We start from the raw sequence: 21,625 nt of genomic DNA, 5'->3' as shown, positions 1-21,625 counted from the left end.
GACATCAAAATTGGGCGCCACAAGGTATAACACCCGGTCATAGTAGTGACTCCAGAGGGCATCCCTTGTTTACTAGGGAATGACCTCCTGAGAAGGTTGTCACCCCTAATAGATTGCATAAACAAGGTCCTCTGGACCCAGACTAGCCGACCAATAAAATTAAAACAGAGTGTCAACCATGTTAGTTTAAACGGCACCTGCCACATGGTTGAACAAAAATCTGACCAAGTAGAATTTCACTTCCAGAACAACCAAACTCCAGACGTGACAGTAATCACAGTAGGACAACAGACTGGTGTTGGGGGGTCCTCTCTATTTCTGAAAATCAACCTTCCTTTCAGTTTAAGGTGGTATTCCACACTGGAAGGAAACACCCTGAAATTCTTTACTAATCCACAATCAGACACTCCCACTCCTATAGTCCAGAAAGATGTGAAATCAGCTCAGAGCCTGGCTGATATTCAGCAAATTGGAGAGCAGTTGTTCATCTCTGTTCAGTTAAATAATGGGAAGGACTCTGTTCTCGCTCGAGTGTGTGTGAACAACGGTAAGAGCTTCATCAGCGAAGCCATGTTCCGCCAACTCCCAAAAGATCCAGCCATTCCCACATTCAAACTGATAGACAAATGGAAAATGGACCTGGAAGCACCTAATTCCAAACATCTCCTGCCAAGCAGGTGTATGCTCAAAATCTCCATTGGCAACAAGAGCATAGTCCATAATTTTTGGGTCATGCGAGACGTCACTACCGACTTTTACTTAGGCTGTGACATTCTCAATCGCTTTGCCATTAGTTTGGACCTAATAAACTTCAAAGCTTGGTCCCGATTAGCGGATAATCCCATGGGCTTTGATGATCCAGAAAAAGCATTTAGGTCAGCTCAATTGCTACCTTATGCAGTTGAAATTCAGATTAAAGAGGAAGTCAACATCCCAGAAAGGACCCGACAATTCTCCCTGCAAGTGAAAGTTAAAAGAGGACAAACATTGCAAAACCCTGATGCTTATATACATCTAAATGCTTCTCTCCAACAGCAAGGGTTGGGGGTAAACCCAACACCATTAGTCAACATAGAACATGACACCATTCCAATAGAGGTGGATAACAGCGACTTAAAGAGTATTACTCTAGCCGCAGGCACCATTATTGGAATGGCGGTTGATGACTGACATTTCTCCATTGATTTACGAAATGAACTGTTAGGACCAATCCCCAAGGACTGTTTTGACAGTGACAGTGAGGACAATACAACACCAGACAGGATGTTCACCCGGCATGGGGGGAATTTCCTGGTGTACACTTCTTGCCCTTATGGTAAGGAAGATGTGACTTGTGACTTCAGGAGGGATGAGGTGATTTTCCAGGTCCATGAGGGCTGCCTTTCCCACCTGAAGCCTCCAGTCCAAATCAGCACTCTGACCAGGGACTTCTCCACCCAGCTGGAGGAGGCCGCTGAGATAGCCAAACCAGAAGTCTTTCCAGGCTTCAGGCAGATGGTGGAAGAGAGAGTCAACCTAGCTGATGCCTGTGTGACTCTGGAACAGAAGCAAAAGTTGAAACAAGTTTTCTTGGATTTCCAAGATCTCTTTGCGGTAGACTCATATGACTGTGGTCGCACTGACATCCACACCACAACAATTCCCACGGACCCTGGAATGACTCCAGTGTTTGTAAAGCAATATCGCTTGCCTCTCGCATCCATGGAGTCCCTTACTGAAATAATTAAGAACCTTGAGCCCCGGGGAATAATCCGTCCAGTCCACAGCACTTTCAATAATCCGGTGCTGGGAATATTGAAGCCAAACGGCCAGTGGAGACTCTGCGCCGACCTTAGGGAGCTCAACAAACTAGTCCATACTTCCCGATGGCCTCTGCCCTACATTGACCAAGGGCTGGCCCAGAACCAGGGGTCACAGGTGTTCACTGCAATAGACCTGACCAATGGATACTGGACTGTGCCTGTCAGTAGGAAGGACCAATATAAGCTGGCTTTTACCTTTGGGTGCCAGCAGTACACATGGACCCGGACTCCCTTCGGATACCTCAACTCCGGCAATGAATTAGACATTTTCCTACATAAGGCCATGCCCTACCTGGGTGCAAGGGGTAACCTGGCTTATGTAGATGATGTCCTCATCAAAAGTTCATCTGTGGAGGAACACATAGCAGAGATCCGTTATGTTCTGACACAGTTGAGGGCCGCCGGAGCAAAACTTTCCTTTCAGAAAGCACAGTGGTGTAGAACCTGTGTTAATTTCTTGGGGCCTGAGATTACTCCTCAGGGTCTCTGTCCCCAAGAAAAGAAAGTGGAAGCACTCCAGAAACTGAAAGACCCCACAACTCTGCGGGAACTAAGGAGCCTCCTTGGACTGACTAATAACAGCAGAAAGTTCATTGAGTGCTACGCAGAGATCACCAGACCCCTGATTCATCTCCTGAAGGGGGGGGGGTCAAGTGGAAATGGGGTCCAGAACAAGCCGAGGCAGTAAGACAACTCAAAAGAAGCCTCTCACAAGCACCCTGCCTAGCTTACCCTGTCAGAAACAAGGAGTTCTTCCTGGAGACAGGGCTCTCTAATACGTGCTTGACGCAGTATTATACCAAAAGCATGACAAGGTCAATAAAGTAATTTCCTATGCGAGCAAAACTTTATCCTCTGTGGAGGAAAAATTCAACGATTGTGAGAAGGCACTCCTGGCAACGGTGTGGGCATTGAAGAATTACCGCCCGTTTATCTATGGGAAACACATCATAGTGGAGACTCCACAGCAACCTCTGCAATATCTCCAAAATGACAGAATCCGGGCCGGAAATGTGAGTAATTCCCGAATTACTTCCTGGATTCTGTCAGTGCAAGGCTTTCCTGTGGAAGTCAGATATGGCCAAAACAAGAAGAGTCCCCTCGCGCAAGGTCTGGCTGACTTGAATGATTGTGCCAGAGAAAACTGTCTCGAGGACGAAAGTCTAAAAATCAAGGACAACATGGAGGCATACCTTAATTCTCCACACAAAGTCTTTGAAGAAGACATGTGTGAGGGAATGCCCACCGTCTATGTGGATGGATGCTCGTACCATTTTGACGACAACGGGGAGAAAGAACTGGTGGCCGGCGTAGGGAATGCATGGGTGAATGAGTCACCAGAACCCTCCGCTGGATACAAAATTGGTCCCCTAAGTAGTCAGGTGGCAGAATTGATGGCTGTGCATCAGGCCATCCTCACTGCTGCCCAACATCAACTCCATGAACTGGTCATAATCACAGATTCGGATTATGTACGGAACGGGTTCGTGGAGCACCTGGTTAATTGGAAAACCAGAGGCATGTTATGTGCTAATAACTAACCCTTGAAACATGGGAAGTTAATCCAAAACATTGATGATCTGGTCACATCGAATGGGATGACCATCTACTGGAAAAGGTTCAAGGGTCATTCCAAAGTAGAGGGACCAGACAAACTGGAAATGACTTAGCTGATCAGCTGGCCAAAACCGGGGGCCATCCAAAGGTATCTAATCGAAATAGAGTCCCTGTTGGGGGAAATCCAGGTCACTGCTATCACTAGGTCCCAGACAAATGCTCACAATGATCTTTCAACTGCACAATGGAGTAAGGAGACCCCTGATGCTGATTTAATTACAGCTCAGAAGGGGGATCCAATTATTGGTAAGTTTTACCAACACCTTGAGGACCCTGAGAACTTTCCCCTGACGGATACCGATTACAGTGGGATGGAATGTCTCCCAGCCCCAAATTGCAAGGCAGAAACTGCAGCTGCCCTGATGATTAACCACATCTTTTCTCATTTTGGTCTACCTCAAAGGATTGAGTCAGACAGAGGTAGCCACCTCACCAGTGAAGTAATGACAAAGGTGTGGGAGATACTGGGGGTCAAAAGAAAGCTACATATTGCTTATAGGCCAGCTTCTTCTGGAGCAGTGGAACGTTACAACCGGACAATTGTGAGCATCTTAAAAAAGTTTGTGGCAGATTCTGGGCCAAGTTGGGATATCCGTTGACCTCTGGTCCTAATGGCCATCAGATCTACCCCTTCATCTGCAAGCAAAATGTCACCATTTGAGTTGATGACCGGGCGCAAGATGGTGCTTCCCCAGCATTTGCTCTACAGGACCCAAGAGCAGACACTGATAAATGCCTCCACAACTCATGAGTATGTGGAGAATTTAAGGAAACACCTTCAACATGCTTTTGCCTATGCTCAGCGGAATCTAGAAAGATCAGCCGAGAGTATAAAGACCCACTATGACCTGAAAACTTCCAGGAAGGAATATCAGGTGGGGGACCGGGTCTATTTATACAACTTCCAAAGAAACCAGGCAAGACAGCGCACATTTTTGCCTACATGGAAGGGACCCTTTGAGATTATAGACAAGATCTCCCCTGTGGCCTACAAGATCTGCATCCCCAAAGGCAGTTTGGGAGAGGGGGAAGACAAGTGGGTACATATAAATCAGCTAAAGTGTTGCCATCCCAGGCACACTCTGCAGCAACTGGAGGAGTCCTCAGCAATACCAGAGGGGGCCGCTCCAGATTAATTCAGTTCCAACCCTAAAATATCCCACATATAGTCTCTAAAATATTATCCTCTTGTAAGCCACTGTCTTTGAATGATAACTTGTATCTCAAAAGTAAAATGTTAGGTATGTTAAAGTATAAAATGTATATGTCTGCCACACCATTAATAGTGGTGGAAAAATGTCTACGAATAGGTATTGCCGCTTTTCCTTTGTCGTCCTAGGAGAAAGAAAACCTGGAGACTGACCAAGGAGGACGACCGGGGACCGGGAGCCGAGACCCGAGGGGCCCAGGGTACCGCCCAATCCTCCCATCAGGACCAGCAAGGAGAACTGATTGATCGACTGGAGGGAGGAAAAGATGCTGAACTGTGCCACCTACAGGATTGGAAGAAGATAATGGGGACATACCAGCGCAAGGGCTCAAAACCTCCTTTGCACCCGACTTCCCCTCGACTTGAATCAAAGCGCAGTCGGGCGGGGGGATTTGTCATGGGTTTTGACCCATGTTGAATCAATAGACTGGGTAGATGTGGGGATGAGCTGTCGCCGCCCATTATTCTATCCCAGAACAAACTAAATCAATAGACTGGGTGGATGTGGGCATGAGCTATCACCGCCCACATTCACGCCAGAATAGGAGAACTGCGCAGTTGGCGCGAGAACACTCCAAAGATACAACCTTCTTGTGGGGAATTCATTTTCTTAATCCCAAAAATGGTTGCATTACCAGTACTCACCACTATCAGAAAGCCGGCGTCTTAAAACCACCAGACTTTTGTGTAAAACTGAACAAATGAAACAAAACCAGACCAAGGAAAGACTTGCTAAGAGGTGGATACAATGTAAAACTATATTCTGAAATGACTTGAAGGAAGTAATTATTTAATGTATATGTAAAAATTGTCAGTTTGATTTGAATGTAGAAAACTGGGAACAAAAAGTGACATTTAGCTGAAACCTGGCTTAATGAAACTGAATTCTGCCTGACAACTACCCCCGACAGGAGTTGATACTGGATCAACAGCTGTGTTCCCAGGCCTGGCTGCCAGGCCTGGCTGCATCCTGAGGTCACATGGCCCTGTTGATTAGATTAGGGGTGGAGCAGCTGGGGACTACAGGGAGTTGAACAAAGGCCTGTCCTGGACTCAGGCAAATGTTATATTGATGGGCCGTAAAGTGGCTTCCTCTTAGGGGAAACTGCGAGGGGCAGTGCCCTTGCTAGCAGCTGAGCTTGGGGGAAGTGGATAAACCAGTTATTTCACCCTGTGATGTGGGAAGCCACACCCATTTTTGACCAGAGCATAATTATAAAAAGATAGATAACTCATAGGTGGACTTGTCAGAATTATATAAGTAATATCATTATTTTTGTGATTTTTCTGTGAACATTTTGAGATGCATTAGGACCCTGTGGTGTATTCTGGGGGGTTGCTAGCAGAAAATAGGGTCTCACTCCAAATGTCTGCATGTTAAAAATCTGACACTTCATCAATTAATGTCCATACTCCTTGCGCACATGTGTGTAAATTTGGGTAAATATCCGATATTGCAAAACCAGTTAAAAAGCGCAAAATGTTGTCATTTTTGAATGCAAGCCCCCAGGAAGATCAGAGGCGGACAAGCATGGACCATAAGGAATATATAATGTGCACATGTAATTTCAACAAATTGTATATCTGGGAAGGAGGTATTTGAATCAAATATAGATTTGTGGGCAAACTGACCAGGGGAGGATCCTCTGACCCATAAAACCTACAGCATCACTGTGACTCACATTTCCTTCCCCCAATCATGGGAGAGGGGAGAATTGAGCCAATGACAAGTAGAGAAGGGCAGGCTTAGCTAGGCCCAGGCACACACCCAGTTTCAAAACACATAAAAAGAGACTGCTGGGACAGGTAGAGACATTCAAATCCAGTTGCTGCGGAGCGTTTTGCCGGACCACACAACATCCAGAAGATACCAGTTCCAGACTGTCTCCAGCTACATACTCCAGAACCTAGAACTTATACTTTAGAACCTAAATCAGAGGCCTAAAACCACAAGCTGAGTTCTCTGCAGCAGGCCTCAAATCATTGCAAGCTACTCACAGCCGGGCAAGCTGCTTGAATCCCTTGAAAGAACTTTTGCCAGGACCAGTGCAGAGATCCATGAGCCGTGCAGAGACCGCTGTATCCGGACAGACCAGACCAGAGATCCAGAGTGACCCAGACCGCTGTGAGCAGAACCAGAGAGCTGACCCAGATCACTGTGATGTGCCGAGACCAGAACCGGAGTCCAGTCCAAAACCTGACCAGATCCGTGGCGAGGCCTATTTCAAATTTATATTGTGAGTACCTAGCAGAACTGTGCAGAACCAATCTCTTAGTTAAAATAATCTAATCCAAACTATTTTAACCTAAGTAGAACAGCCTCCTAGAAATCGTGTTATCTGTCATTTGTAAAGCTGCACAACTGTCACCTGTCAATTCTGAAGCTGCAAGCTGTCACCTGCCATTTTGAGTTTACTTTAAATCCGAAAAACTACCTTTATTTAATCGTCCGTATCTCTGGAACTGTTTGGGATAGGAACGAAATGTAGAATCTCAGCTTTCCAACAAACCTAGAACCGACTTGCTACTCCTTATACTTTTGCCGTAATCACGATTCACGCACTCGCGAATTTTACCGCGATTTGCGATTTGGTTAAAAATCCAGCCACATGTAACCATCAGCAGTCATTTCTTTCCTTGCTAAAAATTCGTTTGCCTCTTAATCACCATCTCTGAATCATTGCTAAAGTGAGCCTGAACTCATCCCAAGTATCTCTCACTCACCCTGAACCTCCTAAAGGGAATTAAAAGCATTTTCAGCATATTTCTCACTTCATTGCCACCACATTCAAAGCACTTGGGCCTGTGTTTTAAAACTCATACCGGTTTTCTCTAAGCTTGCTGGGGGGGAACTGAATTTCGTATTGTATTTGATTGCATTCCTGAGAACTGTGTGCTCCTCTTTCCATCTACTTCCATGTCTTACATTGCATAGGGGAGGGAGGTGAATTGCCAGAGAAAAAGTGATTATATTATCTTTTGCTAAAATCATCTCAAGTATTTCTGTACTGCATTTTATTCCTCATTGCTTTTCCCTTGAAATCATAAAAGTATTTTTGCTACTTGATCCATCCTATACTAACTCCTCATTGATTATAAAGAAGTGTGCTAGTGTCAGATTACCCATTGTTGATTAACATTATATTTATAAGGGCGATATCGATTATTAATTTATTATAAAAGCGTGGTATCTATATTTTGTCTTATTTCTAAAATAAACCTTTTAAACTTGCAAAACAGAACTACTTCTTGGCTCAGTGGGGTCAGGGGGATTCTAAGAGAGGGGTGTTGTATAGGGATAGTCATCCAGAACTCATGAACTGGACATAAAGATATATCAATAAGGGTTTCCATTCAGTATCCCAGACTAGGCATTGACTTAGCTGTAGTGTTGAATTGAATCTTCTTACACTAAACATCATTCTGGCGCACTGCGTATTCATGGAATTCCCAACGGAAAAAGAGCCCTGGCGCAGAGAACATCCTGCAGCGCCAGTTACGCCCCCAAGAACGCCCCTCGCACAAGGAAAAGCCATCAAAATCCCCAATCCAGCGCAAAGGGCTGCGCTAACCCTGTAAGAAGCTTACAGGGCCTCTACACAGCAAACGCTGAGCGGGTAACGTGTATTCCTGGGGTGTGCTGGAATAATCACACGCGGTAGGCCCTGTGCGAACGTGGTACGTGGATTTCGGGGGTGCGTGGGAAGTTTCACACACGATTAGCCCTGTGCGAGTGGGGTACGTGTATTACTGGGGTTCTTGGGGAGTTTCACACGCGATTGGGCCTGTGCGAGCAGGCTATATGTATTTGGGGAGTACATAGGGAGTTTCACACGCGGTAGGCCCTGTGCGAGCTTGGTACGTGGATTTCGGGGGTGCGCGGGAAATTTCACACGTGATTGGCCCTGTGCGAGTGTGGTACGTGTATTTCGGGGGTGCGCGGGAAGTTTCACACGCGATTGGCCCTGTGCGAGCGGGATACGTGTATTTCAGTGGTACGCGAGAAGTTGCACACGCGTTTGACCTTGTGCTACTGGGGTACGTGTATTTCAGGGATGCACAGGAAGTTACACACGCGATTGGCCCTGTGCGGGCGGGGTACATGTATTTCGGGGGTGTGCAGGAAGTTTCACAGGCAATTTTGGGGTCATAGCGGGGTACGTGTATCCAGTGCGGTGCGCGGGGAGTCCCACACGTGAATTGGTAGTGTGAGTCCTCCCAGGTGTGGCCTCTACCCCCTCCACAGGCCCTGCAGGCAGCCCACTCCACAGGGGACTACCCTGCACCCCTGGTCATGTCCCGCAGGAAGCCCTTCCACCATGAGCATGCCCCCTAGCCAGGCCACATGTCACCTTGCACCAGTGATCACCAACTCATGTCCCCCTGCACCCCCACCCCCCAGCAGTGAGGGGCCCCTGCCAGCAGGCCCCCACTCATGTCCCCTTGCACCCCCAACCCCCAGCAGTGAGGGGCACCTGCCTGCAGGCCCCCATTCATGTCCCACTCATGTCCCCCTGCACCCCCACCCCCAGCAGTCAGGGGCACCTGTCAGCAGGCCCCCATTCATGTCCCACTCATGTCCCCCTACACCCCCACCCCCCAGCAGTGAGGGGCACCTGCCAGCAGGCCCCCACTCATGTCCCACTCATGTCCCCCTGCACCCCCACGCCCCAGCAGTGAGGGGCACCTGTCAGCAGGCCCCCATTCATGTCCCCACCCTACATGACATAAAGATGCACAATCATGGCCCACTTCTACACCAAAATACCACAGAACCCCACCCCAGTCTTGAGACACAATGATTTCCCAATCCACCCCACACTGACCTGCCTATCTCAAGACACAAACCAAAAGTCAACTATGCACATCAACACATGTCCGTCACACACACACACTGGTTGGCATTGATTGTGTAAACCCACATTTTCACATGCATGAACCCAATGAGCGAATCACACACATGGAAGTAAAATATCAAAATGTATTATGGACAAAAATAAAGCAATGAAATGAAAGCATGAAAAAATAGCAAACATGAAATGAAAAGCATGTCTAAAAGATGAGTAAATGAAAAGTATAACCAATCCAAAGAAATCCAAAAGAAAAATAGTCCAAACTCTCCCTCCACAAAAGCAAATCCAAAGGAAACGTAAAAAGAAAAATCCATTAATCCATGGAGAAATCCAAAGAAAAAGTTCTAATTAATCCATTGTCCAACTATGTACAATCCATTGTCAAAAAGAAAAATCCATTAATCCATGTTCAAATCCAAATGAAAAGTTCAAATAAATCCATTGTCCAACTTTGTACAATCTATTGTCAAGGGTCCATGAGCCCAAAGAAAGAAATGAAACCTACCTAAGAAACTACCTAAGAAAAAAACTTTATACAAATGTGTGGGGCATAGTCCAATCACCCCAAATCAAAGGAAAACGAAAATGAAACCTAACCCTAAAAACTATTTACAATGGTGGTGGGCTAGTCCGACGGCTCACTTTTCAATGTCTCGGGCCAGGGCATCATCGAACTCCCGCTCAATGTCCTGGAGGCGGTCCTCTTCCATGGCCCCGAGGGTTTGCAGGGACGATGACATGTTGACCTCCAACTCCCTGCGAATTGCCTCGAGGCACTCGGCCCGCCTCAGTGCCCTCCACATGGAGTTCTCCGCCCTGACCATTGTGAGCCGTGCCTCTTCCGCTGCCGCTGCTCTGCATCTATGGCGTGGCCCAACCGCTGCCACACGGAAGACACTTGTAATCCTCGGTCCTCCTGCCCTCTGGCCGATGCCTGCCCCTCTGATGCCGATGGCCCGAGCCATCATGGCTCCTACCTTGTTACTGCTGCTGCTGTGCCTGTGCCCCTGCTCTTGCTGCCTGCACTTCCTCCTCTGGCTGGGGTGCAGTTGTCGTGGTGGCCACCCCTGCTGGACGTCCGACTCCTGACTCCTGGCCACTCTGACCCAGTGACCAGGCTGGTGTGTCCCCCACCAGCCTGACCACTGGGTCAGAGGCAGCTCCACAGGGTACCCAGATGATACATGGGTGGGAAGATGGCATGGAGGGTGGAGTCAGAAAAAAATACAATATTACGGCTGTTACACCAAGCAAAGGAAAATAAACCGACACGGGCTTGTAAATATTCCCAGAATCTTTATTACAAAACTGAACAGCATTCAACAAAGTACACAAATAGCTATTTGGCCATCAATACTTCACAGAGACCACCAGCAGGGTTCAATGTGAGCAGTGAACAGAATTTCCTAGCTGGACATCGACGCATTCATACAATTTGTAAAATGATGTCCAGCCTCTTACATGTTAATTATACACTGGGCTAGGGTCGTGCCAGGTTCACTTTCCTAATTTTTCATGTCTCGTGCATGCGGTATACTTTTGAATATATTTACTAACACACTCCATTAGTCTATAATTTAACATTTACACTCTTTACATGCTGTTTTAATACAGACCAAACAAATGTTTCACATATTATATTCGGATAGCATTACTGTTCTTGTATACTTGTAGTTTAACATTGCTAATTCAAGTAATCCCCTGCTCCCGAGGTCAACAAAGGACAAGGTCTACATGACCCTAACATGTAGCCTGAAGGCAGGTTGGACATTAACTCTCCTAAAGAGGTTGGAGAGGTTAAGGCAAAAACAAGGGCACACGAGACGGCCATTTTAGATTACAGGGTGACTTTGTACAAAAACCCCAAAATGGCGGTTCTAACCTAAAATGGAGGCTTGATTCAGATGGCGGCTTACATCAATTTCTAAGGTCAAGACCTTGCCGTAGAGAGTTATTCGCGTACAATTTTAAGCAACTTGGCGTAGGCCAATGTACGTACAAATCGTTATAATAGGAGGCATAATTTAATATCCAGTTCAACAAACCCTCCTTTTGGCCTATGCCAAGTGCTAACACTACTTCTGATTTGCTTGCAAGTAACTCCCTCCATCATTGTCCATACACCCCGAATCATTGTGGGACATATCTATTGCCATTAGATCTGACACCAGAGTTTCTTTCAACACATACTCTTTGGAAACCTTCTTCGGGCGTATATTTTATGCCCTAAAACACTTGTTGCTTGCGCGCAACATCCCCCGAACACTGAGCATATACCAGGGAGACACTGTATACAACAACAAAGAAACAGAAAACTTCCCAAGATAATCAGCAGGGCCGAAAACAACTTCCATCCCCATGACCGTAGAAGGTCCCAAAACCATGTACGAAGTTCCCAGTTTCCCTCAGGAATATGTACTTCTGAACTAAGAACATGTAGATTTTGGATAGCCCTAAAGATTGTCAGAGAGGAGTCTGGTACGTAAACGCAGTAAGCGGACCCCACTAATTTACATACTCCTCCTCGCTCTGCCTGGATGACACCTAATGCTTCTGAAGAGCCACTAATCTTATCGCTCCCTGCTCTAACGTCATATTATAGAGTATGTCAGTGGTCCGGTTGATGGTTCTCTCCAATACTCTCGCTAGTCCCCTGATATCTTCTGAATTTGTAATTTGACCATAAAATGGCACAAAGGATTTCATAGTATCTCCTAGAGTTTGCGCTGGAGTATCCCCTTTTACACCTCGTCATGGACAAGTCTTTGAAATTTCTACAGTACTGGCAATAAATACCCCAGGTAATAGAATCCCTAAATAACAGGTTCCTTGCCAATCCCTGGGCAACCATGGAAATGCCACATTAACGCAAACAAAGTAGACAGGTTCACCTACGTACAGAGGTCTGTTTTCACTAGTCAAATTTGCAACGTTGGCGCACTTTCTAAAATTACCCATTGACCGTGTTCCATTCCTCTGTATGCAGAAGGATACTGAATCGGGGCTATGATTAAGAGAATAAAATGGAGCCGTGGCATCCTTATTGCCTATAGGAGCCATTTTGAAAGAGATTAAAGACTGAAAAGGACGAGACAATCTATCAGAGGGCCTAACAGAAGCAACGTTTGGCTTACTTCTATTTGCAAAAAGCGAGCATCCCAGGGCCATCAAAACATTCATTTCAAAACTATTTAAATTTGTACCATCAAAGTTCCCTGAGATGTTGTCATTCCATTGACCAAAAAATAGTGCTCTAAGAGAAGCGTAACAGGCAGTTGTCAAAGGTAAGGGATAAATATACCAACCTAGCCCCTTATCCCCATGTTGCGGTAGATGTGTACAGATCCAGCAATTGGTTTTATTAAAAATTGCATGAGTGGCATTCATTATTAACAAAAGGGTATTATTCTGATAGTTCCGTCTATGCAAAGAATCCCTAGGCAACAAAGTATGCAATTGCACAGAAGGAGTGGGAATAACAGATACATTTTCAATAGGTAAAAAGTCCTCTAACGGATATGCTTCCTCCAGATACCATAACCCAAACCCAACAGTTACTAAAAATCCAGTAATTATCCCAGAAAGGCAACAATATACTTTGGGGGTCCCCTTACATGCTTGATCATTGTCTCTGCTAGTCAAATGTTTATCTAAAAGTTTGGTACGAGCAGTAGCGGGTGCAGGCATTGTCGTCTTCAACCGAAAAAACAACAATGGTTTGTTTGCTGGCAACTCCAGTCGTGCTTCTTCTTAATGTCTTTCCTACAACCCTTAGCCAACAGAATCTTCCCACACAGTCAGGCCAAAAGGCAGGCCCTCAAATGATTTTCTCAATTGCACAGTTAGACCATGCTGTATGTTTACTTCCTTGGGCGCAAATTATATTTTACAGTTTCTGGTGAGAACAAAGTGTCGTCACTTCCTCCTGGAAGTGGCGAATGGGCGGAAATGGGATCAGAAAAGGATTGATCCGAAAGTTCCACTGTTGGGGAGTGCGGAGACAAGATGACCGTTTTGTCCGGCCTTGCGGATTCTGAAGCGATCTCCGATTCTCCCTTTTTGGTTGTTGCTGTTTCAGGCACGCTAGTACAGCAGTGGGAAGGGATTCTGTGTCTTCTGTATCGTATGGCACGGGCTGTGGGATCCGTTTGGTGTGCGTCGCATGGATCCAGTGTTTACGACCCGCTACCCGCACGGCAGTCTGGGTGACTAGCAGGACTTGGTAGGGACCCCTCCACCGAGGTGCAAGTCAAGACGACCTCTCAAAAACCTTTGTGAGGATCCAGTCCCCCGGTCGTAGACTGTGACCAGGACCATCATAGCGCACAGGTAATGCCTCTCGCACCTGGTGATACATTAAAAACAGATTTTTAGTCAACTGGTTACAGTAATCTGAAAGAAGCACATTTTCTATATCCCGTAATGAGCGACATTTTGGCATACCCCAAATATTAGCAGGTCTCCCCATTACCACCTCAAAGGGAGAGAGCCCAGTCTTAGTTTGAGGGGTTGTTCTCATCGTCAGTAACACGATCGGTGTAGCGTCCAGCCATTTTAGTTTGGTGCCAGCACACGTCTTAGCGAGTTTGTTCTTTATAATGCCGTTGTGCCTTTCCACTAATCCGGCACTTTGGGCATGTCTAGCTGAATGGAACCGCTTGTCAATCTGTAATCCTTTGCAAATTTGTAGGATTACAGTGGCAAGGAAGTGTGGCCCATTATCTGACCACATGACTCTCGGCAGCCCGAACCTAGGAAAAAACTCTTTCAACAGAGTTTTTGCCGTCGTTATGGCCGTTGCATCTCTAACCGGGAAGACCTCAACCCACTTACTAAAGGCTGTGGGATGTCTATACACATGCATCCAAGCCCTACCATAAAACTGTGCAGTACTGGCATGGAAAACATCATGATGGCCAGAGCTCCCCAGAGAGTGCACAGGGAAAACATGAAGAATAGGCTGCCACCCAGTTTTGCCTATGTTGTGAGCACAGGAGGGCACTGCCTAAAACCACCATTGGGCTACACACACAGTAGCCTGAAACCATTGGGAATGGCAATGCTGATTGCCAAAAGCAACCCAGAACTGTGGGGAATTCATTTTCTTAATGTCAAAAATGGATGCAGTACCGGTGCTCACCATTATCAGAAAGCCGGCGTTTTAAAACCACCAGACTTTTGTGTAAAACTGAACAAATTAACCGAAACCAGGCCAAGGAAAGACTTGCTAAGAGGTGGATACAATGTAAAACTATATTCTGAAATGACTTGAAGGAAGTAATTATTGAATGTATATATAAAAAAATAGCTGCATGTAAGTTGGATTTGAATGTAGAAAACTGGGAACTAAAGTGACTTTTAGCTGAATTCTGCCGGACAACTACCCCCGACAGGAGTTGAACTGGATCAACAACTCCTCCCAGGCCTGGCTGCATCCTGCTGCATCCTGCTGGACCCACCAAAAGGAGATCACATGGCCCTGTTGATTGAAAGGGGAGTGGCAGCTGGGGACTGCCGGGAACTGAAAAATGGCCTTCTTTGGCTCAGGCAAATGTTATATTGGGGGGGTCGTAAAATGGCTTCCTCTTGGGAGAAACTGGGAGGGGCAGTGCCTGTGAGAGCCAGCTGAGCTTGGGGGAAGTGGATAAACCAGTTATTCCACCATGTGATGTGGGAAACCCCACCCCTTTTTGACCAGGGCATAATTTTAAAAAGATGGATAATTCATAGTACGGACCTGTCAAAATTATATAAATAATATCATTATTCTTGTGATTTTTCTGTGCACATTTTAAGAGGTGTTAGGACCCTGTGGTATGTTCCTGGGGATAGTAGCGGAAAAAAGGTTGTTACTCCAAATGTATGCATGTTAAAAATCTGACACTTTATCATCTGTAACCCATATCCCTGGTGCACATTTCTGTAAAATCTGGAAAGGTTTAGAGGTCGTTATCTGGATGAAAAGGGGAGAATTCTGTCATCAGTGGACACAACATCGTACAAAGACAGGGATCGGATGGTTTGGTGCTACCGAAAATATGTTAACTGGACCTATAATATTAGAAAAATGGTACATAGATAAATATATGTTTGGGTCAGAAATAGATTTGTGTGCAATCTGACAAGGGGAGGTTCCTCTGACCATAAAACCTACAGCATCACTCCGACTCACATTTCCTTCCCCCCAATCAAGGAAGAGAGGAGGAATTGGCCAATGATAAGTGAGAGGGGCAGGTTTAGTTATGACCAACGCACACACCCACTTCTAAAACACATAAAACGAGACTGCTGGGACAGGTAGAGACATTCACTTTCCACTTTCTTGCGGGACGCTTTGCCGGGAGACTCCAGACTTCAAATCCATCAACCTCCAGAGACCAGAGATCCAGAAAGACCAGAGATTCAGAGAGACCAGAGATCCAGAGAGACCAGAACCGGTGCTTGACAGACCCAGAGAGCAGAGCTGACCCAGATAGCCGGGACTTCAGAACCACACGCCGGAAGTCCTGTCCAACCTGACCAGACCTTGACGTCTTATTTCAAAAATATAGTGTGAGTACTCACTGTGCAAAACCAATCTCTTAGTTAAAATAATCTAATCCAAACTATTTTAACCTAAGTAGAACTGCCTCCTAGAAATCCTGTCATCTGTCATTCTAAAGCTGCGAGCTGTCATCTGTCATTCTAAAGCTGCAAACTGTCACCTGTCATTTTGAGTTTTACTTTAAATCCGAAAATCTACCTTTATTAAATCGTCCGTATCTCTGGAACCGTTTGTCCTAGATTTAACTTTCCTCTGAAAGCTTGGAATCTAAGCTTTCCAACAAGCCTAGAACCGACTTCCTACTCCTTATACTATCACCGCAATCCCGATTTATGCACTCGCAAAATGTACTGAGATTTGCGATTTGGCCTGATTTCGTCATCTGTAAAAAAGATAGCCGCTTTTGCCTGAACTGCTAAAATTTGATTGCAACCTAATAACCATCCCTGAACCATTGTTAGGGCTGACCTGAACTGATTTAAAGTGTCTACCACTCACCCTGAACCTCCTATAGGGAATTAAAAGGAATTTTAGCATTTTTCACTTCCTTGCCACCACATTATAAAGCACTCTTGCACATGTTTTAAAAAGCATACCTGTTGTCTAAGCTTACTGGGGGGGGACTGAATTCCGTATTGTATTTGATTGTATTCCTGAAGACTGTGTGTGTTACTTCCATCTCCTTGCATTGCATATGGGGGGGGGCGGGTAAATTGCCACCAGGGGAAAAGTGAACATATTATCTCTTGTGAAACCATATCAGTTTATTTTCTGTACTGCATTTATTCCACCTTGCATTTCCTTGAAACCATAAAGCCTTTCAGCTACCTCATCCTCTATACTACTTCTAAGTAACCAAATCAGTTTACCAGTAGAACTTTATCCATTGTTGAACACTGTCATATTTTAAGTGTGATATCCAATATTAATTTATTATAAAAGTGTGATAGATATATATTGTTATATTTCTCAAATAAACCTATTACATTTGCAAAACAGACCTACTTCTTGGCTCAGTGAGGTCAGGGGGATTCTAAGAGAGGGGTGTTATATAAGGGTTGTCATCCAGAGTACATAAACTGGACCTAAAAATATATCAATAAGGGTTTCCCTCAGCATCCCAGATTAGGCATTGACTTAGCTGTAGTGTTGAAGTGAAGCCGCTTAACAAAGTGGGGGCTCATAGCCGGAGATTCTGGGTTAGATCTATCACTTGTGCAGATTAATACAGTGTGCTAACTGACAGGAGACATACATCCGGTCGGATCACCACGCTGTGTTACGCTGTAAAGCACTCCTCAAAGGAACGCTCTAAGGAAACGGTCTGTTCTGCAAAAATAAAATACAAACTTCTGTAAATCAGGAAGGAACTCAAATTCCAGAATGACGACACTGGTAGACATCAAAATAGCCAGAGAGCACTTCTTACATAAGCTATTTGTGAGAGGTGAGTGGACTCATCAGGACCAAACGGTCTGGTTGCAGGCAATCGCGCAACAGGTCATTGAAACAGGGTCAGATATATGAGAGATCAGGGTCCCCTACATGTGGCCCTGAGTGAACTATATATGGCCCCTAAAGCCAAAGATGAACATAATAAGATTTCCAGAATAGCGGCATATTTGTACCTATATATGGGAGCCATACAGAATAAATGTGCTGAAGGCCAAGTTCTGGCAATTAGGCAACAGATGGCGTTAGAGAAGGCCCAATCTGATCTGGACTCTTCTGAGCAGAGGCTGCTCAGGAGCCAGGATTCAGAAAATGACAGCAGACAGTACAGCACTAAAATAAAGGAGGATATGGATGCGCTGCAACAGGAAAAGGCTGACCAGGATACCAGATTTCTGGCCTTACACAGGGAGTACCAAGAAGGTTTGGACTCCCTACTGCAGAGCCAGAAAAAGCTGGAGCAACAGTTAGACTTCAATAGGGCATGTGCTGAGCAGGTAGTCACCCTGCAAAGCCACCTAGATAGGGAGAAGGCAGAGAGCAATAAACTGATTTTGAAAGACCTGGATACCCAGGCAGAGTTTGACCAGGAGCGCCAGAAAGCTGGTGCCTTCCAAAGGCAAAGGGACGACCTGGCGGCACAGATGCAGGCTCTTAGTCAGGAAAGGGATACCTTAGGCAGTGAAGTCTGCCACTTAAAAAGGAAAATGGAAGAAAATCACCTGGCCCTCCAGGGACTAGGTGACCTCCAATAAGAACACCAGAACTTGTTAGAGCACACCAGGAGGGTGAAGGATGCTCTGGCAAGAAAGGAGCAGGCCAGTAGGGACACAGCTCAGGAGGTAACCCTCCCACAGCAAAGACTGGCCCAGTACTCCAGGACCAATCAGGAGGCACAGAGAGAGAATGAGGCTCTCTGCCAGCACAATGATAGGCTCCAGCAACAGGTAGCGATGCAGGAGAGACTGATAGAGTCTAGTAAGGCCTTAACTGAGGAACTGAAAGCGCAGGCTCTTGCATTGCAACAGGGAGCAGGGGCGGATAGATATGAGGTTCGCTGGGAAAAAGAAACTCCTGAGCATAACCTCAGGAGCCCTAGTACCAGAGGCCTTCATCTCTCCCAGTCCCTGGACTCTGCCACCCCCATGTCCCCTCGCGCACATGAGCCCAGGGCGACAGGGATGGCAGATTACTATCCAGCTAGAAGTATGGGGCTCATAGGCCAGTACCTCCCAGGAATGGATAGGCGGGCATCCGGGTATGGGCACCCAAGCACAGCGCAATTTAGTGGGGACCCCCAGGAGAGTAGCCCCATTAAGGGCATCCTGAAAACCTCTGCCCAGTTAGGTCAGTGGGGGGGGACCCATCAAATCCTGGCAGCATGGGGGGATCTGAAGACTCCTCTGAGCATTACAGGACACAGGAGACCAGGTCCCACATTCTGCCAGCCATTCCCAGGCTCGCAGAATCCGGGAAAACCTGGAAGATCAGACGGGCACCTCTGGGAGCAGTGCTTCTGAGTCAGAGGATGAATGGACCAGGGTTACCCAAACCAAAAAGGCCAATAAGCCAAAAAGGGCCTTGCTTAAGGACCCATTGAAACAAATAAAGGCAATAAGGAGTGTCATCACGCCTTATCATAAGAACGCCAAGTATTCTGTTTGGGAACACTTGGAGCTCTATGAGCAAATGATGGAGACTTTCCATTTGAAGGACAGCAGTAGCTGCATCCAGTACGTCAAATGGACCTTCTCACCAGAATACTCCAGTTTCTTTGCAGGGCTGGAGGATCAAAACCATTCAAGGTGGTACACATACAGGGCGGCCATCTTGAAACATTTTTCTGTGCACAGAAATCCTCAAAAGGCTCGCAAGGCAGCCTACAATTTGCAATGTGGGGAGGATCAGGCCCCACAAGAGTTTGTGCAAGAATTAAAGCGTGCTTTTGCGCAGACCACCAGAAGGGTGCGCACGGATAGCAAAGAATTTATCAATACGTTTTTCCATGCCTTACCCAAATAAATAATGACCCAGCTCGTGAGAGATTTTCATGAGAAAAGATCTTTAGACTGGGTCATTGAACAGACTACCCGGATCTATGAGGTGCAGAAGCCCATCGAAAATAAAAATAATGCGCAGAAAAACCCCAAAACCAACAGCACCCCTGCTGCTGCCAAGGTGGCAGGGGTAAAGGTCACCCCCGTTTTAGATTTGGAGATGGGGGGCCTAAAAACCTTCCTGCACCAAATAATTCACAGCCCAGAAGGCCCTCGGGCCAGTCACAGAAAGGGAGTCGAGGAGGTAGTCCCACAAATGGGGTCCCTCGCTCCCCTGATTATGTAAGTCCCCGCTACAAGGGAAACCGACCCATCCTGAGTTATGTGTGGAATCCTCCAGACCAGGGGGGGGGGATCCAGCCAAGCACCTAACCAAGGGAACTTCCCTCCCAACTTCCCACAGGAGGGCAGAAATTCTCCAAATCCTGGGCAGAACTTTTTCCCTAGGTATCCGCCCAATTCCCAGCCCCAAAATCATCCATCCTTCTTTCCCCAATTCCCTGAGCCCAGACAACCTAATCCGGGAGAGGGGACGCCAAGGGTGGAGGGGTACCAAAATCTTCCCAACCAGGGGTACTACCAGAGAAGGGATAGCTACCCTTCCCGGGATCAGCCCAGGGGAGAAAATAGAGCCCCCTATCAGCCTGAGCGGGTTTCACAACTTGAGCGCCAGGTCCAAAATATGGCACGGGATCTGGGTCACATACTGAGGGCTCAACAGAACCCTCAGATGAGCATGCCACCGCAGAATGCCCCAAACTCTGGGCCTGGTGCTCCAGAACAATGACGGGGGCAGCACCCCGATAACCCACTGGTTCCCAGGGAGGAGGCACAAGGGGAAGAGGGGTGTAAAGCCTTGGAGGAAGCTTCCTTCCTCACTTGGAAACAGCCCCTGGAAATCCAGGAACCGGAAACGAAATCTCCTGCCCCTGAAAGTCTGCCTCCAAAGGAGCAGAGGGGGGGTAGGAGAAACAAAGTACCCAAACAGGCCCAGTTTGTGGAGGAGGTACAGATCTTCCAATTTGAGGGAGAGGAATCCTCAGAGGATCCTGGGAAAAGGATCTTCTCCTTTAGAGATGGGGGAACTCCTCCCAAAGAAAAATGGGTCCCAAGGGATTCCAATCCAGACTGGGGAGATCTGGAGACAGAGCTACCACCGCCCATCATCTCATCCCAGAACCGACAATACCAAAATCCCATGGGTCAAACCCATCCTGATGACTGCCTCCAAAAAGGGGGGGGGCAGCCCAGAACCCGAAACCATTTCCAGTTGCCAACTTTTTCTTTCAGATTCCCCAGGCTCTCCACAGTATTCTGCCCAAATCTCTTCGCTAGCATTGTCCAAAACCAGAAAGTTAGCTCACCAGTTGTCCAAAAATGTGCATTATCTGTGCCCCCTTGAGGAGAAGGAGGGAAGATATTATGCCCGTGTACAAGTATAGGGGCAGGGTACAATTTCGGCACTGGTGTACACTGGATCCCAAGCTACCCTTCTGTCCAAAAGGGCCTTTGATTAACTAAATGCAGGAAGGGGGGAGAATTACTGTATTCCTCTCACCTCTCTTCCTGGACAACTGCAGAACCTTGACGGGAAGGAAATTCCTGTCGAGGGAACTGCAGATTTGGACATCAGAATTGGGCGACACAAGGTGAAACACCCGGTCATAGTAGTGACTCCAGAGGGCACCCCTTGTTTACTAGGGAATGACCTCCTGAGAAGGTTGTCACCCCTAATAGATTGTGTAAACAAGGTCCTCTGGACCCAGAATAGCCGACAAATAAAATTAAAACAGATTGTCAACCATGTTAGTTTAAATGGCACCTGCCACATGGTTGAACAAAAATCTGACCAAGTAGAATGTCAGAACCACTGAATACTTGAGATGGAGCGAGTTGCCTCGTAGTGTAGACGAAGAAGTCTTCCAAATAATGTACCTGTCTGATTGTTAGAATTCACAACCAGAATGGTCTATTAATGGAAAGACAGGAGACCGATGACACTGGCGTCGTGGAACTGGATACAAGGTAGGCAGGAGTACACACCACTGGCATCGTGGAACTGGACACAAGGTAGGCTGAAGTACACACCC

This window comes from Ambystoma mexicanum, chromosome 6p (genome assembly GCF_040938575.1).
Source record: "Ambystoma mexicanum isolate Mex_15411 chromosome 6p, UKY_AmexF1_1, whole genome shotgun sequence".
Lineage (NCBI taxonomy): Eukaryota > Metazoa > Chordata > Amphibia > Caudata > Ambystomatidae > Ambystoma > Ambystoma mexicanum.
This window is presented reverse-complemented; position numbering follows the sequence as displayed.